This window comes from Durio zibethinus, chromosome 12 (assembly GCF_047325235.1).
Source record: "Durio zibethinus cultivar Kanyao isolate XHJ-2024 chromosome 12, ASM4732523v1, whole genome shotgun sequence".
In the NCBI taxonomy this organism is placed as follows: Eukaryota; Viridiplantae; Streptophyta; class Magnoliopsida; order Malvales; family Malvaceae; genus Durio; species Durio zibethinus.
In genome coordinates, this window is record NC_143173.1 from 22,810,893 (window position 1) to 22,827,607 (window position 16,715).

At 31.7% G+C, this 16,715-nt stretch overlaps 1 pseudogene; it reads right to left on the minus strand.

The window, feature by feature from the left end:
* Nucleotides 1–1,743: 1,743 nt before the first annotated feature.
* Nucleotides 1,744–11,557, minus strand: LOC111297776 (18 kDa seed maturation protein-like; annotated as a pseudogene).
* Nucleotides 11,558–16,715: the final 5,158 nt, after the last annotated feature.

The following is a 16,715-nucleotide window of genomic DNA, read 5'->3' on the forward strand; positions in this document are numbered from 1 at the left end:
TTTAACTAAAAACATATTACATGTTCGAATATGTTACAATATGATACCAATATAGTTACGGTGCATTTGGATTCCACCGAGGTGCCAGTGCGGTGAGGTTAGCATGTTTTTCTGCTCAAACGCGCTGGGATTTGTCATTTGGATGACAGAACTTCAGTGCAGTTGAGGGGTTCTCAACGCACTGGAAGCAAAAGCTAGACTGGACCTGAAAGAGTCCAGCGATAAATTTTTGATCCCACTGCAATAGTTCTTTCCAAAAATAACCAAACTCTTTCATTTTTTTTTTCTTTTTTACCTTTGAAATTATAATATATAGTCAAAAACATCCCTATCACTTAACTTCTTTTTTCATTTCTTTTTTTTTTTTCATTTTAAAAATTTTTATTAATTTAATATAAATAAATAAGATTTTATAATTATATAATAAACTAATTAATAATTAAAAAAATATCTATAGTATTAATCTTAATTACTTTTCATTTTTTATGAATAAAATTATTAGTTAATATAAAAATAGTTTTATATTTTTAATAATTTATTAATATAAAAATATCAAATATATATTATAAATTTATTATATACAAGTTTTAATTTAATGTCTTTAATGATTTTTTTTTTTTTACTATAATTCATTCATCATTATCATTGCTTTTACATTTAAATACATATCTCATCACTAATTTTAATTTCACCGTTACAGTATTTAATCTCACTGTTACAGTAATTAATATCACTTTCATCACTATTTTTAATCTCATCGAAACCAATCTCACCACTCATCCAAATAAATCTTTACTCATAATTTTACGTTAATTGACCTAAATGTGGATTAATTACTACATTAAGATAATTGTGACAGAGGTGGGATAGCAGTTAGAAGTCAGTTAAAGCTGTTAATCATTCGTAACAAGTTGTAAAGGATTGATTACATTCCAATCTTGTATAAATACATTGTACAATCAGATTTCAAAGATATCAATGAAAAATTACAACTTTCTCTCAAATTCTCTCTTCTCTCTATTTCACTGTTCTACAATTTGGATCACAGTGCTCGTCGCTTCTTCTTTCTTTTACCCAAGATGTCTATTTTTAATCTTGATTCATTGTTCTTAGTTGCTGGTAATTTTCCCCGCATCATTTTACTATCAGAGCTCGATTCTTGCATCTATAGCAGACAATACTAGAATGCATGATATTAGGAGGTTTGAAGAATATGTCAAGAAAAGCCTGAAAAAAATTCTGGCTAAAAGACTAACATCACAATCCTGGGTATGTAATAAGGCAAGATCACTGTAGATATTTCATTTAATTCGGAGTTTAAGTGTCCGGTTTAATTTCAAGGTCCAATATCATTGGGCTTGGATTTATCCAAAGCCCAATGATTTTTTTATTATGTTTATTTTTGTTATTTGTCTGTATATATATATATATATATATGTGTTTTTTATCTAATTTATTTTAATTTTTTAATTTTTATCTGTTAAAAAAAAAAAATTTTGTTATCCTTATCTTTTAATTATCTTTTAATTTATCTGATATTTTAAAAAATAAATAATTTAAAATTTTAAAAAAAAATCAAAAGATTGGCTTTGTTGATAAATTAAGAATGATCTCGGTTACAAACTGAGTTTGAAGTGATCTAAACTTCCCTTGCTTGTCTTATAAATAAATTTCAGCTCACAGAAATCAGAGAGAGAAATCACTAGAAAACACCCTCATCCCACTGCCATCTCTGCTAGAACACTATCTCCGAACCATTACTAGTAAGCAGCCCATATCACAGAAGCCAGTCACAAACAAAAACACAGGCCTAATTTCCAAAAACCAACGGCCGATCCCAGGATTACCGCATATCATCTCACCAATTCATCAGCAAAAATCATAACCAGTCCCACCAAAATCAGCAATCAAAAAGCTCAAAACCCAACACAATCAATAAAAATCACAATCAATGCAATGTGGCTATTTTGGGCGATGGTGGCAGTCGAGGAAGGTTAAAGTCGCAGCGGCAGTGGAAGGCTTGTTTGTAGTGATGAACATTAGTTCAAAGAGAAAGATGTTCAGGGGCTGTTAGAATGGAGAAAGGCAGCTTGGTGTCTAGCATCATGGAAAGATGAAAGAAGGAGAAGTAAAACAAGGAAACAAGATGGTGGAACCAGTTCTCTTAGTGTTGAAAGTAAACAATTGTTGAAAATTGGAGACTGAAGCCAAACTCAACATTTGAAGAATGAGAGTGAAGTAGAGAAGCAAAAAAAATTGGGCCCATTTGTTCTGCTTAAAAGCTTTGGTTTGGGTTTTAACCCAAATTTTGGTAATTACTTATCTTTATTTTTTTTTTATTTGTTCATATATTTATTTATTCATTCATTTATTTATATTTTATATGTTAGAATTTCTAGATTAGGAACATCTTTATAAATTATTTGAAAATAAATAAAAATATATAAATTTGTTGTTAAAATGCTACGAAATCAAAAAATGGTTGATTCTCTAAAATTTATTATTAAGTTTACCCCAATTGAAAAAAAATTTAAATAAAATTTCAAAAATAATAATTAATATTTACTTTCAAATAAAAAAATTCAAATACCAAAAATATATAAATAAATTTAATAAAAATTTGGGAATAAATTAACAATTATTCAATTATAAGATTTTCAAAATTTTCAAATAATAAATTTTTTAAAAAATTTTTATGTGAAAAATTTATTTAAATTTAATCTAAATTGTGAAATAATTTAGATAAAATTTTAATAAAAGTAATTATATTTTTTTAAATAAAAGAATTAAAAATATAACTTAAATTTTTGGGTGAAAATATTTGACAATTATCTAATGATAAAATCTTTAAAAAAAAATCACAAATGGCCAATTTTTATGAGATTTCTAAGTAAAGGTTTTTTTTTTTTCTAAATTTAACTCAAATAGTGAAAGAATTTATATTAGATTTCAAAAAATAATTGTCATATTATTTTCTTTCTAAAGATTGAGAAACAAATGACAAATAACAAGAGTTTAATTTCTAAGAAAATATTTCTAAATTTAACTCCAATGGTACAAAATTTAGAAATAAAACTTGTAAAATAAAAAATAAAATTTGAGAATGAAATGTTTAGTAATCACAGATAAATGGTCATATAAGAGATTTTTAGGTAAGAAAATATTTTTAATTTTGATCAAAATAGTGAAAAAAATCTGATATACTTTCAATAAAATAAAAAATTAATAAAAAATAATTGATTAAGTTCTTTTTCAACGATGAAACCTCTTTAAAAAAATAAATAAAATTTTTGAATACTCTTGAGATAAGAATGTATTTTTAAAAATTATGTCAGATTAATGGAAAAATTTTAAAAATTATTTCTAATATTTAAACATTAAAATTTAATAAAAGACCATTAGAATCAAAGATATTTAGGATAATTTAAAATTAAATCCTAACATCTTTAGATAAGCGTTGTGAGGGTGCTATAATTTCTTTACACATAATTAAATTCCTAAACCATGTTCTAATTAGTGAATCAAAACTTATTCTTTAAGGATCATTAGTTGAGCTTGGGATCTCATTAAAAGAATAGATTAATTAGGTGATTAATAACACTTTAATAAAATATTGGTGGTAACTCTTAAAATTTATATCTAGTTATAAATCTACAGATCTATATGTTATGGTAATTATGACCTAGTTACAAAATGTTTAGTAGATTGGGGTAACACAGAACATTATTTCAAAAATTAATATCTCTAATCTTTGGGTCACTGAAAAATATCATTAACAAATTAATAAATTTAATAGTAAGGACTAGTGGTCAAAAGATTAATATTATTGAATTTGTCAACTGCTAATAATATTGTCAGCGAAAATGTTTTATAGAGTGTTCAAGTTTAGACTAGAATGCATGCACATATACGAGTTATCGATGTGCCCATTCTTAATCATATGTGCAAATGAAAGAGACTAACTTCTCAAACAAGCATGGCAAAAAAATGTTTTTAACTTAAGCCCAGCAAAATAAAAATTCTATTTTGCCCATGCAAAACCAAAAAACTAGAAAACGGTATTCTTGATTTTCTAAAAGCTTAAGAGAAAGAATAAATTTATGCAATGCATATTGAGAACATCGATTTCAGTTTCATTCGCACATATAATAAAGTAAATAAATTTGTAAGTGCATGATTAAGATTTTTTTTATTAAAAGTGAAATTGAGTTTCTCGAATATAGAGACTCGAGAAGCTTTTTGGATATCAATTTTCGAGAAAACTAAAGATTTTTTAAAAATAGATATATAAAAAAATTTAAGTCTTTTCAAAAATAAATATTCGAGAACTTTTGAAACCTTTTGGAAATGGATATCCGAAAACTCTTAAAACTTTTTGGATATTCATTTATGAGAAGTTTTAAAAATTTTTGAATATTCATTTATGAAAAAACTCGATTTCAAGAATATTCATTTGTAATAAGTTTTAAAATTTTTTGAATATTTATTTTTGAAAAACTCGATTTCAAGAAATAAAAAAAAAAGAATAAAATATAAGAATAAAAAATAAAAAGTGAAGTGAGATATATTTAATTAAAAATAAAAAAATTAATTTTGAATTTATAGTGTATATAAAAATGAGATGTATATATCGTTAAATAAGATGTAAATAGAATTCTCCTAGGAGGGGAGCAGACTTGGGCGCAAATAATTTCATTGATGATTTGTGATTTCATTGTTCAATGCAATTGGGTTAATAATCCAAACAAGCCCAGAGAGAAAGAAAGTAAAAGGGCCCAAAATCGGATGGGAAAACAAAGCAACAAAGCATTTGAGATTAAAAAATTCTTTTTTCGACAAAAATAATAAAAGCCCAAAGCATTTCCATTGTGAGAGTTACCACTGTTTGAAGAATAGTAGCTGTAATCTGTTTTAGTTTATATAAATTAGTCAATTCATATTGTATAATTTAGGAATTTAAATTAAGTTAATTTTTTATACTGCATAAAACCATTCATTTTTATTGGGCAATTCACTTCATGCCTCCGACGAAAACAAAGAACACGTTCCCAACACAGGCTCTTAAATAACAAGCCCTACAAACTAATATCAAACAAAATCTATACCCACTAAAAGGAAAACAAGAAAAAGCCCATTTCAACTGTAAGTCCCCCCTGTCCCGTATCCATGAGGATTTCCCTCCACTCGGGTATTATGGGACGTCGACTCATCTATAGTGTAATCGATAAAATAAATTAATATAATATTAAATTTGAGGTTGAATTCAATTTAAAATTTGAATAGAATTCGATTAATTTTTTTTAGTTTTAATTTAATTTGAAATAAAAATTAAATTACTCAAATTCATTTAATTAAATTTGATTAATAGATAAAAATAAACTCGATTTTTATATTTGATAAAAACTCAATTACTTATATTTGAATTTAAGTTTGAGTTAGAAATATTTAATTATTTAAATTATAAAAATATATTTAAATATAAAAATTTGATTAAGCTCATAAGTTATTTGAATCAAATATAATAATACTTAAATTAAATTTGATCGATTAATCAAATTACTTGAATTTAAACTCAATTCGATAATAATCAAATTAAATTTAAATTTTATTCAAATTAAATCCGATAATATTAATATATTATTTACCAGACCCACCCACAACCGGATTGTTCCAACAGGATGTGCCTACGCCCTACACTCCTTCACCTGCCCAGTAGGCAGCCCAGTGCCATGTCCAGGCAAAGCCGACATTGATGGGCACCAGTGGGCTTTCCACGTTCTCCAGTCGTTGAATATGTGAGTCCCACTTGCATTGCACGTCGAAGTGCTTGTTGCCATGTATCCGTCGTCTCTGCGTGCTTGCTTTGCGGACGCATCGTGCTGAGGCGCCTCTTGTTTGTCAAGTTCTGCCTGGCGGATCCTCTCCTCTTTTATTTTGAGTTACCATTTCTTTCTGCATTGGGTCATGGGCTGTTGCTTCCTCTACCTGCAGCACCACATTTTCCATGTCAAAATCAAATGAATTGTTAATTAATTGTAATTACGTCATTCAAGTGACGATTACATATTAGTGATCATTAAGATTAGACGCATAAAATTTCCGTTCCTTCCAGGAAATTGCCTAGTGGACTAGTGGCCACCAGGATATAAGAGAAAAGTAAGGTCGTTGTCCAAGTCGTTGTCCAGAATGAGGCAAATGACCCACAACGTGCAATACCCGACTTTAAAAGTGAAAAGTTGGCCACAAGAAAGTGGGAAACGAAAAAAAAAAGCCTTCAGAAGAATATTTTGCTTTCTCATGTATGACAAAAGGACGCATGTGCAATGGGATAATGAAGCTTTAAGACTAATCTAATGTACCAGTCAATTTAAGGAAAAAAATAAAAGGAACTAAAAAGAGATGGGAATGGACTTTCTTCTCCACGGTTGCCTTGGTCTTTTCCAAGCCAGCTTTGGCAAAGGCCGCTACGTTGGCTGGCTTTTACATGATGGACTCCACTTTTCCTTTTGTGATCACTGTCTTTTCTTCTTCATTCTCCATATCACGCTACTCAAAACCTCTCACGTGGCTTTCGCGGACAGGACTTTTTCTTCGGTGCTGACCTGTTCTGCCACCTGGCGAGTTGTTGAGACATGTGGGAGGGGAAGTTTTGGTCGTTTATAGAAGTTTTATCTTATCTTGAAACGAGGCAAGTTAAGGACGTGTGGCAACACGAGGCTAGCAGCTGCTCCGTGCGCGTGTCAATGCTCTTTCTCGTTCGCTTAGCCTGCGTAATATTAGACCGTGTATAATAATTTTACATTAAATATAAAATGTCTAAACCGAGAACAAGAACCCAACCAAAATCTTTTTTTTTTTATCCATTTCAATTCAAAGAAATGGAGGTGAATATATAGTTAAATTCATTTATTAATTTCCATAAAATAAGATCAGGCTTTAATTTGGAATTATCGAGGTGCACTTGAATTTAAAATTTTATTTAATTAGTTCATATAATTATTTTATGATGATATTCAATTAATTTAAAGTATATATCTTAGTACTTAAATTTTTTTTTATTTTCAAATTACGACATTATTTATAAAATGAAAAAACTTTCATTTATAAAAAATTTATATTTGTGATATAAGAATAACATATATATAATTGAGTTTGATTTGGTATGAAAAAGTTGTGTTTATGAATTTTAGGCTTCATTTATCTCACAAAATTTAATTTTTAGAAAATATTTTTTAAAAAATATTTACATTTTTTGAAAAAAAGATTTTTTGTTATTTAAATGAATTAATGAAAAATATTTTTTATTGTTTGATTATTTTTTAGAAAATATGTTTTTTGTAATATAATACTAATATAACTATTAAAATATTAAAATTTATTTATTATTAAAATATATTGAAATTATTTATTATTGAAATTATCAATATTCATGAATAATTATATTTTAATGATAATATTTAATATTAAAATATTATATTATAAAAATATTTAAAGTAAAACAATTTATTATTCTTTATGATAATATTTTAAAATAATTAAAATAGTATTACTATTCTTAAAATATTTTTTTTATTAATATTAAATAGTTATTTATTATTAAAATATTTATACTATTAAAATATTTATATTTTATATTGAAAGTATGTGTTATTAAATCATACCAAAAATCTTTTTATTTATATTTATAATTAAAATAGTAATATAAATACCTTAATAAATAAAAATATAAAATTATATATTTTAAACAAATAATAATAAATTATTAAAAATATTCATATTAAGAAAATAATATTATTAATAACATTATACTCAAATATATTGATAAATGTTTTACTCATAGATACTTCTTTTTTGAAAATCGTCTTCCATTTTTTAAAAGAGGAAGAACATTTTCAGAAAAGTTATCCTTTTTTTTATTAATAAATTATTTTTTATTAAACAATCAATTTTTTACTAAACAAATATCTAAAAGTACAAAAATTAATTTTCAAAAATCGTTTTTTACAACACGAACGAAATCTTAAATTGTTTCGAACTTCCTTACGAATTTATTTTAATGGAAGGTGTTGTTTGAGGGCTGTAATTAGGGGTGTAAATGATACATTAATATTCGTAAGTTATTCGGGTTAAATTTGAAAAAAATTCGAATTCGATTCGATTATTGTCGAGTCGAACTCGAGGTCGAATAGTTCAACTTATCGATCAAACTGAATTCAAGTATTCTTATATCTGGTTCGAGTAGTTCGCGAGCCTAATCGAGCTTTTATATTTAAATATATTTTTATTATTTTAATTAATAAAATATTTTGAATTCGAGTTCGAGCATGAATAATCGAATTTTTGTCAAGTATACGAATCGAACTTATTTTTACATATTAATCGAACTTAATCGAACGAGCTCAAGTAGCTCGAATTCGATCACGAATCGAACTCGAGCTTGAAAAATAAAATTCGATCGAACTCAAATCAAGGATTGAGTCTCGAGTTATAAATCGAACTTGAACTCGAATTTTTTACTATTCAACTCGACTCGGCTCATTTACAGTCCTAACTGTGACGATGCCAATATATCTTTGCCCGTCTGGAGCTTAATTTATTGACATATATATAAGTGTCGTTTTACAGTATTGTTTCATTCTTTTTATATTATTTTCAAACGATCTTTTGTTGGGATTTTTTTATTTGCAATTAGGGGCTTTAATCTATACTTGGCTAATGTTATTAGCCTTGTTACTAGCTCTATCGACTTCTTTGCATTTTAATAAAACTCTTTTGACTAAAGAAAAAAATTTAATTTGTTATTTTTATCTATATACTAATAATAAAATTCGCGAGAATTTGTGATAACGAGAATAACGTGCCGCCACCATTTTCATAAAACGGAAGCACCGCAGCTGCGAATAAAGTGCCGCCGAAAAGAAAAGATCGTTCTGTCTGTGTAGTGGATTGATAACAATTGGAATTAGGGTGTAAACTAATCAAGCAAACTGGTTCGATACTCAGATAACTTTTTTGGGAAGATATACACCAAATTTTTTAAAGGAAGTTTCTGAAATTTTCAATTAAAAAATTATCTCTTAAATCAATTAGTATATTATTAAAGTTGATATTTGGATATTACTCGAGCAAGAGAGTTTAGGTATATAATGTCCTTTTTAATTGAGTAGGTAGTAAGATAAGGAAAATTTAAGAATAAATTAGGAACTTAAAAAAAATAATTAAATAAAGTTTATGAAAATTTTAATTAAAATTAATTAAATAAAAAAATTTTATTACATAAATGAAATATATAAAAATTGAAAAAATTTTAAACAATTTTGTTATATTTTGATATAACTTTTATTCTTAGTAAGTACTAACTAAATTTAAATTTATAAATGACATTTTAAACAATATTTTTAATGTTTTCATATATTATTAATTTTTCATTAAATCTATTAGTTTGAAATTTTTTATTAAGTTTGAATTTTTCTATTAAAATTTTAATTAAATCATTTATATTAAAAAACTTCACCAAATTTTAGCGTTACCAATGAGTAGAGTATGAATAAGATAAAGCATTCCCTATCCTCATCTTTGGATTTTCATATTATATTCATTCTCGTATTCATACCCAATGAATATTTTAAATTTATCTCTATTTTTATCTCACAGGTATTTAATAAATATGAATAATTTTCATACCATAGTTTAAAAAAAAACTAAAAACTAAAATTCTTTTAGCTTTTTTTATTTAAATAATTTTTTATAAATATATATAAATATATTTTTAATAAAAATATATTAATTTAATTAATTTAAAATAATAATTTATATTATTTAATAAAAATTTTATATATTAAATATATAAAAATATATATGTAAGATACAGATATGAAATGAATATTATATTCTTCATTCTCATCCAATATCCAATAAAAATTTAAAATTATTACCATCCCCATCCTTATATTTATAATATAATTTTCATTCTTATGTTCATTTGAATAAAAAATCAAAGTAAAAAATCAGGTTCCTCCATAAGTAAACTTTATCTCCTTACCAAACTTCATCTAAAATTTCCCATTTCCCATCTTTTGGATGTTAATAGATGAAGTTAGTGCATATTTCTAGTTGAATTAAATTGGTTTGCCTGTCTTAAACCTATGAATTAATGCATGCAAATCAGTGTTTAAAGTTCAATACAACTCGAAGGCAGCACTGTCATAGCAATCTTGGAACCTTCCTAGGTATAGAATACCAAAATACATAGAATATCACGTCCAAACAAATTCAAAGAGCAACAACTCCATATTAACTTTTTCTTCTTCCAAACCATTCATTACGAATTTTAATTTATTGGCAAGGGAAAAAGGAAAAAAAAATATTTTATTTATCAATACATGTTTTTTCTCCAATTTTTCCCATATTCCATCTTTTTTTATTCGTATAACTGCTCTGAAAGAAAACATTAAATTGGAACTCAAACAACAGGATGAACCCAAAAGAAAACCAAGTTGAAAATAGATAGACAATTAGACACTACTGATCTTCACTCTCCACGTACCAACAAAAGAAAAGGAAAAGACTGACTCTTAAAGTCTTCATCCAGAGCACAAAAACTCGTCCATTTCAATGATAGGATCCAAAGTATGGATCTGCCTCAGCAACCCAAGTGTTCCTTCTAGTATCAGCTGCTGCATTGTTAGGCTCCCACTCCTTCATGTTCCTAGTCTTTTATTCCCCACTTCGGTAGTCTTGTCTCCCAGTCGTCGAATAGGCGTGACTACCCGCAGCATCTCCAGCATATCTAACATTGTCATCGTATATATCCAACTTGCCTGCCCGCATCATAGCCAGTACCTGTGTTGGTGTAGCCACGAGCATCGCCTCTGTTGTACCCACCTGTGGTTTAACCAACACCAGCTTGCCTCGCTGTTGCGTTTTGATAGCAGGCATCTTGTTTCATCTGCTCTGCTTGTTCTTTCCTCTCTTCCTTCCTCTCCCTTGCCATCTCTTTCTCATTAGGGTCTCTGGTCTTCATTTTATCAACCTTTCCATTACCACATTTTGATGAATTAGTTTCGATAAACAAAAGAAATGCCTTTATAAGCCCTAATAGCAAAACGCTTTTTTGTGGCCAAAAGAATAGCAAAACCCTTTGACGACTAAAACAAAAGGTAAAACGACTGATTATAAACCTTTTCCTGCATGAAGGCTTTGGCCTTCTCCATGCCAGCCTTAGCGGAGGCCCCAGCATTGGCAGCTGCTTCCTTTATTGACTGCATCTTTCTACTACTTTTTTTTTTCTTCACTGCAAACCAAAGGTGTGTTTAGGGCTTTGGTCTTAAAAAAAAAACCAATGTTTTTGGTTCAGTAACTGGCTCCATTGTCCCTATCATTAAATAGGACCCAAAAGGTAGTTTGAAGCTGCCACGTAATGAAGTTAGGGCGACACGTGGGTTCCTTTGATCATTCAAATTCTGACACGTTTCAGCCAGACGGCAAACATGAAAGGCTTTGGCAGTGAAAGAAAATTTTATCCATGCCAGGGCAGCGGGGCGACACAAAGTCGCTAGCTTTGTGTTATGAGTCAATCTTGTATAGGGTCATGATTGAGACTTAGGTTATCATGAGTCACTTATATATAGGGTCATGATCGGGTAGAGGTGTCAAGGTGGGAGGGTAGATCTCTTGTGCTAAAAAAAATATTCTTATTTTAAATATTGTAATCGTTAGTGATAGTATAGTTCTAAAATCTCTTAGGCTCTTTAAGGAGGTGAGCAGTCAGCATATTATTGAGTTGTCTCACTGGTTAGGGTACGAACGTAGGCCATCTATCAAGGGTTGCCCTCCTGGCTCCGACGATGGTGTAAAGTCTCGATGTATTATTCCCGATAATAATAAAATACGTCTTTTATTCGAAAGTCCCGAGTGTTGTCTTGATGTATTTTTCATTCTCTCAATATGAATGTGTCTTCTTGTGTATGCTTGAGATTAACTGTGGCTTATGGTTGCTTGTTTAGATATCAAACTATCGTTGGTTGACTTGGGTGGGAGCGTCCATTCAAGTGTCGCATGGTCTATCGCTTGTTAAGAGAAAACTTAGCCCGTGACACGTAGTATCAGAGCACAATGTGAAGTGCTAGAGAATTAAAGAAATGGCCACAAATGGTGGTGTCAACCATCAACAGAGAATTGAGGAGCTTGAGGCCGCGGTGGCCGCTTTGAAAGCTCATGTGGTTACGAACGATCGTCTGAGGAAGATCGAGATAACCCAGCGAGAGTTGTCCGATACTCTACATAGCTTGAGTGAAGAGGCTAGAGATGCCTTGAATGTCTTCCAGAAAGAGTTTGAGGAGCTCAGGGCCCAAGTGGACGTCTTACAGGTGGTGGTGGCTAGATCGAGTTTTAGTTCGGTAGAAAGGGAAAAAAAGGCCAAAGTGCCAGAGCTCCGATGCTATGAGGGGGCAAGAGATGCCAAAGAGCTTGAGAATTTCCTATTTGACATGAAGCAATACTTTCAAGTCATGCGTACTGAATCAGAGGAAGACAATATGGCAATGGCATCAATGTACCTTGCGAGGGATGCCAAGCTTTGATGGCGTTCAAAATTTGTAAATGACGAATGCCCTATCAAAACTTGGGTGGACCTGAAGTAGGAATTGAAAAACTAGTTTTTTCCTGAGAACATAGAGTATATGGCCCGAAAAAAGCTTCGAGAGTTGGTGTAAACGAAAACAGTGCAGGAGTTTGTAAGGAGTTTTTTTACCCTAATGTTGGACATTAGAGACATGTTCGAAAAGGACAAAATGTTATATTTTTTTTAGGGCCTCAAACCGTGGGCCAGAACATAATTACATAGGCAAAATGTGCAAGATGTGGCCAAGGCCATGGCTGTAGCCAAACGCTTTCATGACTGCAATGATGGCTCCTCAAAACGAAAAAAATCCTTCATTAGGTGGCAGTAACTTCATCTTCGAGAGTGGTGGAAAGATGGCTAGAATGGATCGACCCTTCAGTAAGGGATCAGATAAGAGGCCTTTTGATCGAGACAACACCCAACCCAGAGCAAACAACGCAACAAGTTTTAGGCCTAGGTAACCATTAGCTTATTTCCTATGTAAGGGGCCACATCGAGTGGCTGAGTGCCCGCATAGAGGGCCCTTTAATGCCTTGAAAGCCTTGTCCCAAGATTTCATAAAAAACATCCGAGACAATTGAAGAAATTGAAAAAATTGAAGAGGAATCAGCCATGAAGGGCTTCATGCGATTCTTAAATGCCTTTCGTTCCTAGCTTAACACGATAAAGAGAGAACCAAGTAGAGGCTTGATGTATGTGGACCTGGTACTCAATGAGAAAATCACAAGGGTTATAGTCGATACGAGTGCAACCGATACCTTCATTACACCCAAAAAAGCAAAAAGGTGTGGTCTCAAGGTGTGGTCTCAAGGTGAACAAGGACTACGGGCAAATGAAAGCGATCAACTCACCAGCCTTCGCAATCAATGGAAGCTCCAAAAATGTGATGACCAAGTTAGGGCCATGAAAAAGAAAGGTAGACATCATAGTTTCCCCCATGAATAACTTTGATGTTGTCTTCGGATTGGACTTCATGATGTTGGCTTAGGCGATACCAATCCCTGTCGCTAGTTGTCTATTGTTCTTAAAGGAGCAACCCTGTGTGGTGCCAGCCACAATCTTATCAAAAAATGGAAAGAAGATAATCTCAGCACTATAATTCAAGAAAGGAATAAAAAGAGGAGAACCCTTTTATGTGGCGATATTGATCTACAAAGATGGGATGGAGTTAGATCCAATACCCGAAGGGGTGAAAAGGGTGTTAGGAAAATTTAAGAATGTGATGCCAGAATAATTGTCTAAGGTCTTACCTCATCGAAGATTGATTGACCATGAAATTGAACTTCTCTTAGGGGTTAAACCCCCTGCTAAGGCCCCATACCACATGGCTCCATCAGAATTGATCGAACTAAGAAAACAATTAGATGAACTCTTACAGGTCGAGTTCATTAGGTCATCAAAAGCACCCTTTAGAGCACCCGTGCTATTTCAGATGAAGCATGATGGAATCCTACGACTATGTGTCAACTACAAAATCCTAAATAAGGTCATCGTGAGAAAAAAATACCCGATTCCCCTTATTGTTGATTTGTTTGATCAACTGAGTCGGGCCAAATACTTTTCCAAATTAGACATGAGGTTTGGCTATCATCAAGTCAGAATTATGGAAGGAGATGAACCAAAAACCACCTGTGTAACTTGGTATGGGGCATTTGAATTTCTTGTTATGCTTTTTGGACTAACCAATGCTCCTACCACATTTTGTACCTTGATGAATCAGGTGCTCCATGATTACCTTGATAAATTTTTAGTGATTTATTTAGATGACATAGTGGTATACAGCTTCACTTTGGAAGAACATCAAGAACACTTGCGCCTAATGCTTCAAAGATTATAAGACCACCAATTGTATGTGAAAAGAGAGAAATGTGCCTTTGCTTAGACCCAAATCTATTTTTTAGGTCATATTGTCAAACAAGATCATATTCGAATGGATATGGAAAAGGTTAAAGCCATCAATAAGTGGAAAACACCTAAGAATGTTAGTGAACTTCACTCATTTTTAGGATTGACCAACTATTACAGTAGATTTGTAGAAGGATACTCCCGTAAAACTACGACCCTCACAGAACTATTGGAAAATGAGCATAAATGATGTTGGACAAGTGAATGTTAAGAGGCATTTGAAGGACTGAAGGAAGCCATTATGAAAGATCCTATCTTGGCCCTCTTCGACATCGAACAATCCTTCGAAGTTTAAACAGATGTTTCTGACTTTGCTATTGGGGAGTACTCCTACAACCATGGCACCCAATAGCATTTAAAAGTAGAAAGCTAAGTGAAGTCGAGAGAAAATATATAACCCAAGAGAAAGAACTCATAGCAGTAATTTATTGTTTGAGAACTTAGCGACATTATGTGTTAGGCTCGCACTTTGTAGTAAAGACAGACAATTCGGCAGTTAGTCACTTTTTCACCCAACCAAGGCTCATAGCGAAGCAAGCCCGATGACAAAAATTTTTAGCTGAGTTTAACTTTTGTTTTGAGGATACTGCTAGAAAGATCAATCAAATGGCTGATGCATTGAGCAGACGAGCAGAGTTAGCAGCCCTTAGAAGAATTACCCTAATGGCGACTAGTAGAGTTACGACGGATATTCACAAGTTAATTAAAGATAATTTAAGAAAGGAACCGCAGGCCAGTATCATCCTGAAGCTAGTTGAAAAAGGGAAGTCTAAGTATTTTTTGTGGGAGAACGGGGTCTTGTGGATAAAAAGGTCCTCGACTGTTTGTATCGAAGGTAGAGGGTCTGAGACAGATGCTGATAAGAGAGTATCATGATACACCATAGGCTGGACACCCAGGTTGGCAGTGCACTTTTGCTCTAATAAAATATGGATACTATTGGCCTCACATGCGGCAAGACGTGATGGACTATACAAAAACTTACCTCATCTGTCAACAAGACAAAGTTGAAAAACAAAACTTGCAGGCATGCTTGAACCACTACCAGTGCCTACTAGACCGTGGGAAAGCATCTCTCTTGATTTCATTTCAGGCCTTCCCAAAGTTGACGATTTTAGAGCTATTTTGGTGGTGATCGATCGTTTCTCCAAGTATGCCACATTCATTCCCACCCATAAGTATTGTACTACGGAGGACACAGCTCGACTTCTGTTCAAACATGTGATCAAATATTGGGGCTTCCCTCAAAACATTGTAAGCGATAGGGATCCAAGATTTACAAGATTTTTTTGGAGAAAACTTTTCAAGATATTAGGGTCCCAACTCAACATCTCTTCAAGCTACCACCCCCAAATCGATGGCCAAATTGAACGGTTCAATAGATTACTAAAGGAATACTTGAGGCATTTTGTTCAAGCCAATCAGAAGGATTGGCCTTCATTATTAGACGTAGCTCAACTTTGTTTTAATTCTAACAAGAGCTCTTCCACCAACAAGAGCCCATTTACGGTGGTCACTGGACAACTGTCAAGGCTACCTCATACATCTTTGGAGCAATATGGAAAGAAGAACCCGAGAGCCTTTAACCTCGGTAAAGAATGGAAGTAAAACACAGAGATTGCACAAGCCTACCTAAAGAAGGCATCAAAGTAAATGAAGATATGGGCAGACAAATGTCGCAAGGTACAACAATTCTAAGTTGGTGATTTGATTCTTGTTCGACTAGTCCCTGAACAAACCAGGTTCTTGAGAAAGAGAGATCGAATATTGGTGTGTAAATATGAGGGTCCAGGGAAGATCCTCTCCAAGGTAAGGAATACTTCTTACAAAATCGACCCATCAAAGTGGATGAAAGTGCACCCAGTATTTCATGTGAGTAACCTAAAACCTTTCCATATAGATCCTACAGATGCTAGTCGAAGAGAGCTAACTAAAGCTGCCATCACCATGAAGCCACCCTCAAAACGTCGGGTTGAGAGATCTTAGCTGACAGGAAAATCAAGATATCTCAAAGACTAGTTCGTAAATACTTAACGAAGTGAAATGGATTAGGACCAGAGGAAACTAGCTGAAAAGAGACCACGACCTCCGGGCATTCAAGAGGAAGATTGAAGAATTTCAAGCCAACAAGTCGATGAAGACGTCGATAGATTAGGTAGGGGAGGATGTCATGAGCCACCCATATATA